The following is a 12,115-nucleotide window of genomic DNA, read 5'->3' as shown; positions in this document are numbered from 1 at the left end:
TTGAATCTTCTGCACGTGCATCAAAATATAATTTGAGAAACGTCTGCTCTGTGTGCATTTGTTCCACTTCTCCTTCAAGGTTTTTGGGGTCAGTTTCCACCAAATCTGCTGTGCACATGTAGGTTGACCCCGGAATGGCCATTAAGGAGTTTGCTTTGGCCAAGGTCAAAGTCACAAAGGTCAACATTTTAGTGTATCTGTCTGCTTGTTCCTCTACTCCTCCCAGAGCCTGTCAATGGCAGTCAACCCCAGAATTGCCCTTCAAGGGTTTGTTCTGGAAATGGTCAAGGTCAATTCAGGCTTTTCATTCCTGATGGCGGAGCTGCCGTGGGAGCATGCCAAAATAGTGGAGATGATTGGAAAGAGAGATGCTTTTGGAAGTGGCTGAGACAGTCCAGCAGTCGTGGTTCATGGTTAGTGAGTTGGCTACACCTGTCCTCACCAGCTGGAACTATCCTTTTTCTTCTTCTTACTTCTTCTAAATCAGGACTACAATGGGAAGACATCTCATGCTGGTGGCTGCGGTTAGCCCCTGCGAACAGAGGTGGCATTAAACACAGCGAAACCGTGGACAGCATCTGTCTACAGGAAGATGGCATGGACCTGGATATGGCTCTCCGGCTGGAGATCGCGAGCCATCCATGCGTATTCATGCCAGTTGAGACCTCTTTGATGGCACGGACCTGGACATTATTCTCCGGTTGGTGATCACGTGCCATCTCTGCATGATGGTGTCAGCAGGAACTTCTTTAATGGCGTGGACCTGGACATTGTTCTCCGCCTAATGATTGCACGCCATCCATGCATAACGGTGCCAGTCGGAACCCCTTTGATGGAGTGGACCTGGACATTATTCTCCATCTGGCAATTGCCCATGGTCTATGCATGACAACCTCTTTGATGGTGTGAGGCGAACCTTCCAGAAGGACAACCATCTCTGCAGCAATCCACCAATCAGGCCTGTATGGTAAGTGGCCAGACGGAAGCAACTCCTTTGTAAAAGGCACAGGGCAGTGTGCCTGAAATTTGCTGAAAGGCACCTGAAGGACTCTCAGACCATGAGAAACAAAATTTTCTGGTCTGATGAGACAAAGGTTGAACTCTTTGGCATGAATGCCAGGGATCATGTTTGGTGGAAACCAGGCACCATCCCTACAATGAAGCATGGTGGTGGCAACATCATGCTGTAGGGATGTTTTTCAGCAGCAGGAACTAAGAGACTACTCAGAATTGAGGGAAAGATGAATGCAGCAATATACAGAGACTTCCTGGAAGAAAACCTACTCCAGAGTGCTCTTGACCTCAGACTGGGGTGACGGTTCATCTTTCAGCAGGATAATGACAAAGCACAGCCTAGATACCAAAGGAGTGGCTTCAGAACAACTCTGTGAATGTCCTTGAGTGGTCCAGCCAGAGCCCAGACCTGAATCCCATTGAACATCTCTGGAAAGACCTGAAAATGGCTGTGCACTGATGCTGCCCATCCTACCTGATGGAGCTTGAGAGGTGCTGCAAAGAGGAATGGGCAAAACTGCCCAAAGATAGGTGCACCAAGCTTGTGGCATCATACTCAAGAAGACCTGAGGCTGTAATTGCTGCCAAAGGTGTAACAACAAAGTATTGTGCAAAGGGTGTGAATACTTATGTACAGACGACTTAGTTTTTTTTTTTTATTTTAAAAAATTTGCAAAAAAATGCAAAAAACCTTTTTCACGTTGTCATTATAGGGCGTTGTGATGAGAATTTTGCGGGAAAAATTGAATTTCATCCATTTAGGAATAAGGCTGTAACATAACATGCGGAAAAAGTGAAGTGCTGTGAATACTTTCCAAATGCACTGTCTTTCTTAGATTTTTCACAGTTTTATCGATAGCAGCACTTATAAACATGCAAAGCTGAACCTCTAGCAGAGACTGTTTTTAACCTTTTTTGTAACGTCTTCTCATCGTGGAGAGCAGCTGCTCCTTTTACTGTATCTGCATCAAACAAACAGAAAAATATGACATCACACTTATGTACAACTGCAATGAATCTGCAGCTCCATTTTTAACATTAGCGAGTACATTCCATTCAACAGCACACTGGGACGTTTCCTCAAAGCTACATAAACACTGTCGGAAACTCTCCTAATAATCAGTACTCACGACTACTCTCTGTTATCGGCAGTTTCTGTAGCTGTTTGTTGCAAATGCCGTCTACTGTGAGACAGATCACAGAAGTGCACAAAGTAATCTTGGTGTGTCATTGGATGGTCACTAACAGTCAAAATGTAAGTTATGATTTCTGTGTCATGTCCTTCGAAGAATTAATTTTGGCAAAGGTCAAGGAGTTCAGTTTCCAATCTGATTTGAACCAAATGCAGCACAGTAAGGTGGATTCCACAATTTCCCTGGAAAACTCAGCCAAGAGTTCAATCATTTGGTTGAAGGTCAAGGTCATTTGGATAAGATTTTCTATAACCTTTATTGTTTTGCTGCCCATTGGTAGTCTTGCCTTGTATAAAGAAAATGGTAAAATATGAAGGCCTGGCATCTTTTAGATCCACATCTGAAGTCTGGCTCTCTCTTCGGACCCACATCATGCCAAGTGCTTCTGCCAGTGTTTTGTATGGCTTTAGTTTTCACAAAGTAGTGATTAAAATTAAGTTTCATTTACTATATATGTTGTTATGCTCAAGATGCATTTCATCAACGTTTTATGTAGTGTGTTGACTTAAAAACAGTATTACACATCTCAGTGAGATATGCAGAGGTTTTAGGCAGCTTGTCAGCAGACACCATTGTAATTTGAAAAAATTGGACATCATTGACAGATGCAACAATATTTATATCTTCGAAAAGATACTTTATGTCAGGAGTCATTCCAATTCATTCAATGCAGTGTGTGTGTGTGTGTGTGTGTGTGTGTGTGGCGGGGGGTTATTATTAAGGTGTTAGCCAAGGTCAGATAAATGAATCTAATTCCGTGTATTTTTATCAAACGTTTTGAGGGGTGTGTGGGTGGGGGGGATTTTCAGGTTTCAGGTTGGATTTTCAGGTTTTGAAATGTGTTTCAAAACCTGAAAATCCAAAATGTTTTGATTTATTTTCACTGACCTCTCACAGTATTCATGGAGTGCCTTCAAGGCCTACCAGGGGGCTGCAGCCCATTCTTTGGGATGGAATACAATACAAAAATACAGTGCACACACACACACACACACACACATATCAGCCCAGTCTCACATTTTTTTTTCATCCTACCATCATAAAATGATTCAAATTTTCGTGACAGAGGTTTTTTCCAATCCAATCCAATCCAATCCACTTTATTTATATAGCACATTTAAACAACAGAACAGTTTCCAAAGTGCTGCACATAAAAATGATTATACAACTATACAAAACAATAAACCCACTCAGATACTAATAAATAAATAAACATAAAAACAATAAATAAATAAAACACTAGGCCAAAGACAACAGAGGACCATACAACTCATGCAGAGCTAAAAGCCAGAGAATAAAAGTGGGTCTTCAGACGAGACTTAAAACACTCCATTGTGGGGGCTGTTCGAACGTGGAGATGCAGAGCGTTCCAGAGTTTTTGAGTTTTTGTTTAACTCACGATTACTAACCCTACTCCTACTCCTAAGCCTAACCTCAACCATCGCTGCACTTTTAATTACGTCCGTCACAGAATGAATTAGAATAAATTCGTACTCACATGATGAAAATTTTACAGTTTTCATGAAAATATGATGAACCAATAGATTAATGTATATTTTGTGCTGCTGAATCATGGCTTGCCATGAGACAAGGTTGCATATAATATATATATATATATATATATATATATATATATATATATATATATATATATATATATATATATATATATATCAAATCAAATCAATTTTATTTATATAGCACCAAATCACAACAAACAGTTGCCCCAAGGCACCTTATATTGTAAGCCAAGGCCATACAATAATTACGGAAAAACCCCAACGGTCAAAACGACCCCCTGTGAGCAAGCACTTGGCAACAGTGGGAAGGAAAAACTCCCTTTTAACAGGAAGAAACCTCCAGCAGAACCAGGCTCAGGGAGGGGCAGTCTTCTGCTGGGACTGGTTGGGGCTGAGGGAGAGAACCAGGAAAAAGACCTGCTGTGGAGGGGAGCAGAGATCAATCACTAATGATTAAATGCAGAGTGGTGCATACAGAGCAAAAAGAGAAAGAAACACTCAGTGCATCATGGGAACCCCCCCAGCAGTCTAAGTCTATAGCAGCATAACTAAGGGATGGTTCAGGGTCACCTGATCCAGCCCTAACTATAAGCTTTAGCAAAAAGGAAAGTTTTAAGCCTAATCTTAAAAGTAGAGAGGGTGTCTGTCTCCCTGATCTGAATTTGGAGCTGGTTCCACAGGAGAGGAGCCTGAAAGCTGAAGGCTCTGCCTCCCATTCTACTCTTACAAACCCTAGGAACTACAAGTAAGCCTGCAGTCTGAGAGCGAAGCGCTCTATTGGGGTGATATGGTACTATGAGGTTCCTAAGATAAGATGGGACCTGATTATTCAAAACCTTATAAGTAAGAAGAAGAATTTTAAATTCTATTCTAGAATTAACAGGAAGCCAATGAAGAGAGGCCAATATGGGCGAGATATGCTCTCTCCTTCTAGTCCCTGTCAGTACTCTAGCTGCAGCATTTTGAATTAACTGAAGGCTTTTCAGGGAACTTTTAGGACAACCTGATAATAATGAATTACAATAGTCCAGCCTAGAGGAAATAAATGCATGAATTAGTTTTTCAGCATCACTCTGAGACAAGACCTTTCTGATTTTAGAGATATTGCGCAAAAAAGCAGTCCTACATATTTGTTTAATATGCGCATTGAATGACATATCCTGACAAAAATGACTCCAAGATTTCTCACAGTATTACTAGAGGTCAGGGTAATGCCATCCAGAGTAAGGATCTGGTTAGACACCATGTTTCTAAGATTTGTGGGGCCAAGTACAATAACTTCAGTTTATCTGAGTTTAAAGCAAGAAATTAGAGGTCATCCATGTCTTTATGTCTGTAAGACAATCCTGCAGTTTAGCTAATTGGTGTGTGTCCTCTGGCTTCATGGATAGATAAAGCTGCGTATAATCTGTGTAACAATGAAAATTTAAGCAATGCCGTCTAATAATACTGCCTAAGGGAAACATGTATAAAGTGAATAAAATTGGTCCTAGCACAGAACCTTGTGGAACTCCATAATTAACCTTAGTCTGTGAAGAAGATTTCCCATTTACATGAACAAATTGTAATCTATTAGATAAATATGATTCAAACCACCGCAGCGCAGTGCCTTTAATACCTATGGCATGCTCTAATCTCTGTAATAAAATTTTATGGTCAACATTATCAAAAGCAGCACTGAGGTCTAACAGAACAAGCACAGAGATGAGTCCATTGTCTGAGGCCATAAGAAGATCATTTGTAACCTTCACTAATGCTGTTTCTGTACTATGATGAATTCTAAAACCTGCCTGAAACTCTTCAAATAGACCATTCCTCTGCAGATGATCAGTTAGCTGTTTTACAACTACCCTTTCAAGAATTTTTGAGAGAAAAGGAAGGTTGGAGATTGACCTATAATTAGCTAAGATAGCTGGGTCAAGTGATGGCTTTTTAAGTAATGGTTTAATTACTGCCACCTTAAAAGCCTGTGGTACATAGCCAACTAATAAAGATAGATTGATCATATTTAAGATTGAAGCATTAATTAATGGTAGGGCTTCCTTGAGCAGCCTGGTAGGAATGGGGTCTAATAGACATGTTGATGTTTGAAGGAAGTAAATAATGAAAATAACTCGGACAGAACAATCGGAGAGAAAGAGTCTAACCAAATACCGGCATCACTGAAAGCAGCCAAAGATAACGATACGTCTTTGGGATGGTTATGAGTAATTTTTTCTCTAATAGTTAAAATTTTATTAGCAAGAAAGTCATGAAGTCATTACTAGTTAAAGTTAAAGGAATACTCGGCTCAATAGAGCTCTGACTCTTTGTCAGCCTGGCTACAGTGCTGAAAAGAAACCTGGGGTAGTTCTTATTTTCTTAAATTAGTGATGAGTAGTAAGATGTCCTAGCTTTACGGAGGGCTTTTTTATAGAGCAACTCTTTTTCCAGGCTAAGTGAAGATCTTCTAAATTAGTGAGACACCATTTCCTCTCCAACTTACAGGTTATCTGCTTTAAGCTGCGAGTTTGTGAGTTATACCACGGAGTCAGGCACTTCTGATTTAAAGCTCTCTTTTTCAGAGGAGCTACAGCATCCAAAGTTGTCTTCAATGAGGATGTAAAACTATTGACTCTACTCTATCTCACGTACAGGGTTTAGGTAGCTACTCTGCACTGTGTTGGTATATGGCATTAGAGAACATAAAGAAGGAATCATATCCTTAAACCTAGTTACAGCGCTTTCTGAAAGACTTCTAGTGTAATGAAACTTATTCCCCACTGCTGGGTAGTCCATCAGAGTAAATGTAAATGTTATTAAGAAATGATCAGACAGAAGGGAGTTTTCAGGGAATACTGTTAAGTCTTCAATTTCCATACCATAAGTCAGAACAAGATCTAAGATATGATTAAAGTGGTGGGTGGACTCATTTACATTTTGAGCAAAGCCACTTGAGTCTAATAATAGATTAAATGCAGTGTTGAGGCTGTCATTCTCAGCATCTGTGTGGATGTTAAATCGCCCACTATAATTATCTTATCTGAGCTAAGCACTAAGTCAGACAAAAGGTCTGAAAATTCACAGAGAAACTCACAGTAACGACCAGATGGACGATAGATAATAACAAATAAAACTGGTTTTGGGACTTCCAATTTGGATGGACAAGACTAAGAGTCAAGCTTTCAAATCAATTAAAGCTCTGTCTGGGTTTTTGCTTAATTAATAAGCTGGAATGGAAGATTGCTGCTAATCCTCCGCCTCGGCCCGTGCTACGAGCATTCTGGCAGTTAGTGTGACTCGGGGGTGTTGACTCATTTAAACTAACATATTCATCCTGCTGTAACCAGGTTTCTGTAAGGCAGAATAAATCAATATGTTGATCAATTATTATATCATTTACTAACAGGGACTTAGAAGAGAGAGACCTAATGTTTAATAGACCACATTTAACTGTTTTAGTCTGTGGTGCAGTTGAAGGTGCTATATTATTTTTTCTTTTTGAATTTTTATGCTTAAATAGATTTTTGCTGGTTATTGGTGGTCTGGGAGCAGGCACCGTCTCTACAGGGATGGGGTAATGAGGGGATGGCAGGGGGAGAGAAGCTGCAGAGAGGTGTGTAAGACTACAACTCTGCTTCCTGGTCCCAACCCTGGATAGTCACAGTTTGGAGGATTTAAGAAAATTGGCCAGATTTCTAGAAATGAGAGCTGCTCCATCCAAAGTGGGATGGATGCCGTCTCTCCTAACAAGACCAGGTTTTCCCCAGAAGCTTTGCCAATTATCTATGAAGCCCACCTCATTTTTTGGACACCACTCAGACAGCTAGCAATTCAAGGAGAACATGCGGCTAAACATGTCACTCCCGGTCCGATTGGGGAGGGGCCCAGAGAAAACTACAGAGTCCGACATTGTTTTTGCAAAGTTACACACCGATTCAATGTTAATTTTAGTGACCTCCGATTGGCGTAACCGGGTGTCATTACTGCCGACGTGAATTACAATCTTACCAAATTTACACTTAGCCTTAGCCAGCAGTTTCAAATTTCCTTCAGTGTCGCCTGCTCTGGCCCCCGGAAGACAATTGACTATGGTTGCTGGTGTCGCTAACTTCACATTTCTCAAAACAGAGTCGCCAATAACCAGAGTTTGATCCTCAGTGGGTGTGTCGCCAAGTGGGGAAAAATGGTTAGAAATGTGAACGGGTTGGCGGTGTACACGGGGCTTCTGTTTAGGGCTATGCTTCCTCCTCACAGTCACCCAGTCGGCCTGCTTTCCCGGCTGCTCGGGATCTGCTGGAAGGGAACTAACGGCGGCTAAGCTACCTTGGTCCGCACCGACTACAGGGGCCTGGCTAGCTGTAGAATTTTCCACGGTGCGGAGCCGCGTCTCCAATTCGCCCAGCCTGGCCTCCAAAGCTACAAATAAGCTACACTTATTACAAGTACCATTACTGCTAAAGGAGGCTGAGGAATAACTAAACATTTCACACCCAGAGCAGAAAAGTGCAGGAGAGACAGGAGAAGCCGCCATGCTAAATCGGCTAAGAGCTAGTAGCTGCGCTAAGCTAGCGGATTCCTAAAAACACACAAAGTGAATAATGTGTAAATAATTTAGAGGCGATTCAGCAGAGGGAGTGCTTTAGTTAAGGCATGTGAAGATTACACTGTGAAACAAATCGTTATGTAGTTAGCTAGATCAATCTAACTGCGCAGATTAAACAGCTAACAGATACAGCAAAACACCGCTGTGCTCCGGAAACAGGAAGTGATACAATACCGCAGTGAGAGCCAACCGCCAGTAGAAAGTGGTAGAAAGTAGAAAGTAGAAAGTCAGCAGCAGTCCATATATATATATATATATATATATATATATATATATATATATATATATATATATATATATATATATGAATGAATGAATGAATGAATGAATGAATGAATGAATGAATGAAAACTGTTTATTTCGAACATTTGATACAACAACAATTACAAGATAGATCAGTAAAGACAACAACAAAAAAGTTCCTACTGTGTACCCAACATGTCCGAAAAGGGGTAGGGTGAAGCATCAGCTTATTTATCCCTACCCCTTCTTCCCCACAACCAGTAATACCCTTTGCCACATATACACATAGATTCCTACACACCTAAACCGATATCAATATATATATACACAGATGTATGTTAATGGTTCTACAATCCATTCAATGACCTGTTTTACCACCACCATATCAATTTCATTTAAATCGGTAGATGTTTTATATTTACAATTATTCACAATGTCTATATATTATATATAGACAGAAATTATATATATATATATATATATATATATATATATATATATATATATATATATATATATATATATATATATATATATATATATATATATATAATTTCCCTCCCCTCCTGTGGCCAACTTATTATGTCAGCTGGTGACATATGACTGGTAGGGCGCATGTACGTAGTATGTATTGATGGCTTGGATCTTATTCCTACAATTAAGATGGCTTCTCAGCACCTGTCTTACCTTCTGGAGGTATTTGACTGTCACTGCCCTTCTTGCATCTTCATCATGGGTCCCATTGGCTTGCACGTCTGCTATCCCACCTTCTGGCAACTCCAACCCCTCAGTCCAGGTCACCTTCCCTCTCTTTGCCACCATTAGGCCACACTTATCCAATCTGAGTGACATCCCGAAATCCTCACTGTAGATCCTGGTGAGGTGGATCAGTGAGTCAATGTCTCGCTCACTCTTGGCATACAGCTTGATGTCATCCATGTACAGGAGGTGGCTGATGGTTAATCCACTGCTGAATCGATATCCGTAGCTGCTCTTTGTGATGAGTTCATATATATATATATATATATATATATATATATATATATATATATATATATATATATATATATATATATATATATATATATATATATATATATATATATATATATATACACACGAGGTCTATTAGAAAAGTATCCGACCTTATTATTTTTTCAAAAACTATATATGGATTTGAATCACGTGCGATTACATCAGACAAGCTTGAGCCCTTGTGGGCATGCAAGAGTTTTTTCACGCCTGTCGGTTGCGTCATTCGCCTGTGGGCAGGCTTTGAGTGAGGAGTGGTCCACCCCTCCCGTCTATTTTTTCATTGTTTAGGAATGTCTCAGAGACTGCCGCTTTGCTTGATCAAAATTTTTTCAGAAACTGTAAGGCACATCCGAGTCGACACCATTCAAGAAATTCAGCTGGTTTTCGGTGAAAATTTTAAGGGCTGATGAGAGATTATGGAGTGTTACTGTCGCTTTAAGGACAACCCACGGAGCCGGAGGGCGCGCCGCACTCCGAGCCGCCGTCGTCAGCCTGTTTCGAGCTGAAAACTTCCAAATTTAAGCTTCTGTTGACCCAGGACGTCGTGAGAGAACAGAGAAGTTTCAGAAGAGGTCGGGATCAGCAGTTTATCCGGACATTCCACTGTTAAAAGAGATTTTGTAATGAAAGACGTGCGGACGGATTTGTGCGTCGGCAGGCAGCCTCTCATGGCCCGGCGCCACAGAGAAACACCTCCGTTGGAAGCGTTACGGGACAAGTTTGAACATGCCCAGCTGTTAAATAGTTTCTCGGATACTCACTCGACTGAAAACCATCGAAAGCCGCCTGAATTTTACGAATGGTTATCAACACGGAGGTGTTTCTCTGTGGCACCGCGCCATGAGCGGCTGCCTGCCGATGCGCAAATCCATCCTCACGTCTTTCATTACAAAATCTCCTGAATATGAAATCCATATAGTTTTTGAAAAAAATAAAAAGGACCGTTACTTCATTGACAGACCTTGTATGTAATGTTCATTTACTATAATTATTATTATAATTTCATTGTTTAATGACCTGTAAGCTGGCGAGAAGCCGGTGTATTGTGTTCATGAAATTCATAATCATGAGTGTTTTATATGAATTTCTCTCCACTGCACTGTCTGTCGTTGTAATTCTTGTTTCTGTCTGTATCATCTGACTCACAGCACACCTGTGATCTTATTAAATGCTCTTTCGCTACTGTTTTTCCTCCACTTTTTGTCTGCTTCTCGACATCACATGTCTTCGGCCCCCATTTCAAATGTCTGATGTCAAAGGGAGAAACAGAATAAAGTCCAAGAATGGAGAGAAAATTTTGGACAAATGTCTTTTCAACTTCAGTCAGAGAAACTCCAAGAGGAAGTGAACCTGTGCTTAAAAAAAAAAAAAAAACCTTTCACGTCAATTACCACAGTTACTGGTGACAAACTTGACAAACACACACATAAACGTCTCATTTAGGAAATCGGAGGCATCCTGGGAGATCCTGTCTGGAGGCTCCACATTAATCAAAGCCATCTGTTCACAAAGCGAGCGTTACTGAAGCTCAGCCATCATGGCCGGCTTTATCCTGCTCCAGATGAACAATCGCTTTGCCCAAAGGCTGGCGTGAAGAGGCTTTGAACGTGGAGGAATGCCAACATCCAGCTTTGTGCATTTAGTTTTGGAACATGGATGTTTACATAATTATGCTAAAAACAAATCTCAAAGAAAAAATAAATAGACTTTTAAAGCTTGAGTATGGAGGATTTAGGTGTTTATCATCAGATATGGAATATAGCATTCATAACCATCTGTTTTCAAAGTGTATAATTACCTGCAATGACAAATTAATGTACCTTACGTACCGGCCCGGGCTTTACGTTCTCAGGGTGCAGGACTACTTTGTGTCCCTAAGGTGAATAAGAAGTCTGCGGGTCACAGAGCTTTCTCTTATTGTGCCCCTGTTCTGTGGAATGATCTTCCTGTGTCAATAAAAAAGTCAAATTCTGTGGAGACTTTCAAGTCCAGACTTAAGACGCACTTCTTTTCCCTTTCATATGGCTAGCATACTGGTACAGTTTTGTTTTACGCTTTTTACTCTTTTAATTCATGTTATTAGTAATTGGAGTGGGCTGCGGCCTCAACTTTACCTAAATTCTGGGTCTTTTAGTGAAGTTTAGGGCTAGTGGCCGGTGATCACCTTAGTATTTCTCTGTTTTTCTTGTTGTTTAATGCTGTCAAATTATCCAGTATTTTTTTGTCTTTCTGATGCCTGATTCTGTTTTTTCTCTCTGTTTAAGGTGCAGCTCCATCCAGAGATGGGAGTTGTATTTGTGTTGGAGATCCTCCTGTCCTGAGCGCCAATAGCATTTCTTGTATATTCGTCTGTGAATTGTTCTGTAATTTATGTTTGTAGCATGGCCCAAGCAGAGGGTCACCCCTCTGAGTCTGGTCTGCTTGAGGTTTCTTCCTCAGAGGGAGTTTTTCCTTACCACTGTTGCTCTGGGGGTTGGTAAGGTTAGACCTTACTTGTGTGAAGCACTTTGAGGCAACTCTGTTGT

The sequence above is a fragment of the Thalassophryne amazonica genome, chromosome 15 (genome assembly GCF_902500255.1).
Source record: "Thalassophryne amazonica chromosome 15, fThaAma1.1, whole genome shotgun sequence".
Taxonomy (NCBI): Eukaryota; Metazoa; Chordata; class Actinopteri; order Batrachoidiformes; family Batrachoididae; genus Thalassophryne; species Thalassophryne amazonica.
This window is presented reverse-complemented; position numbering follows the sequence as displayed.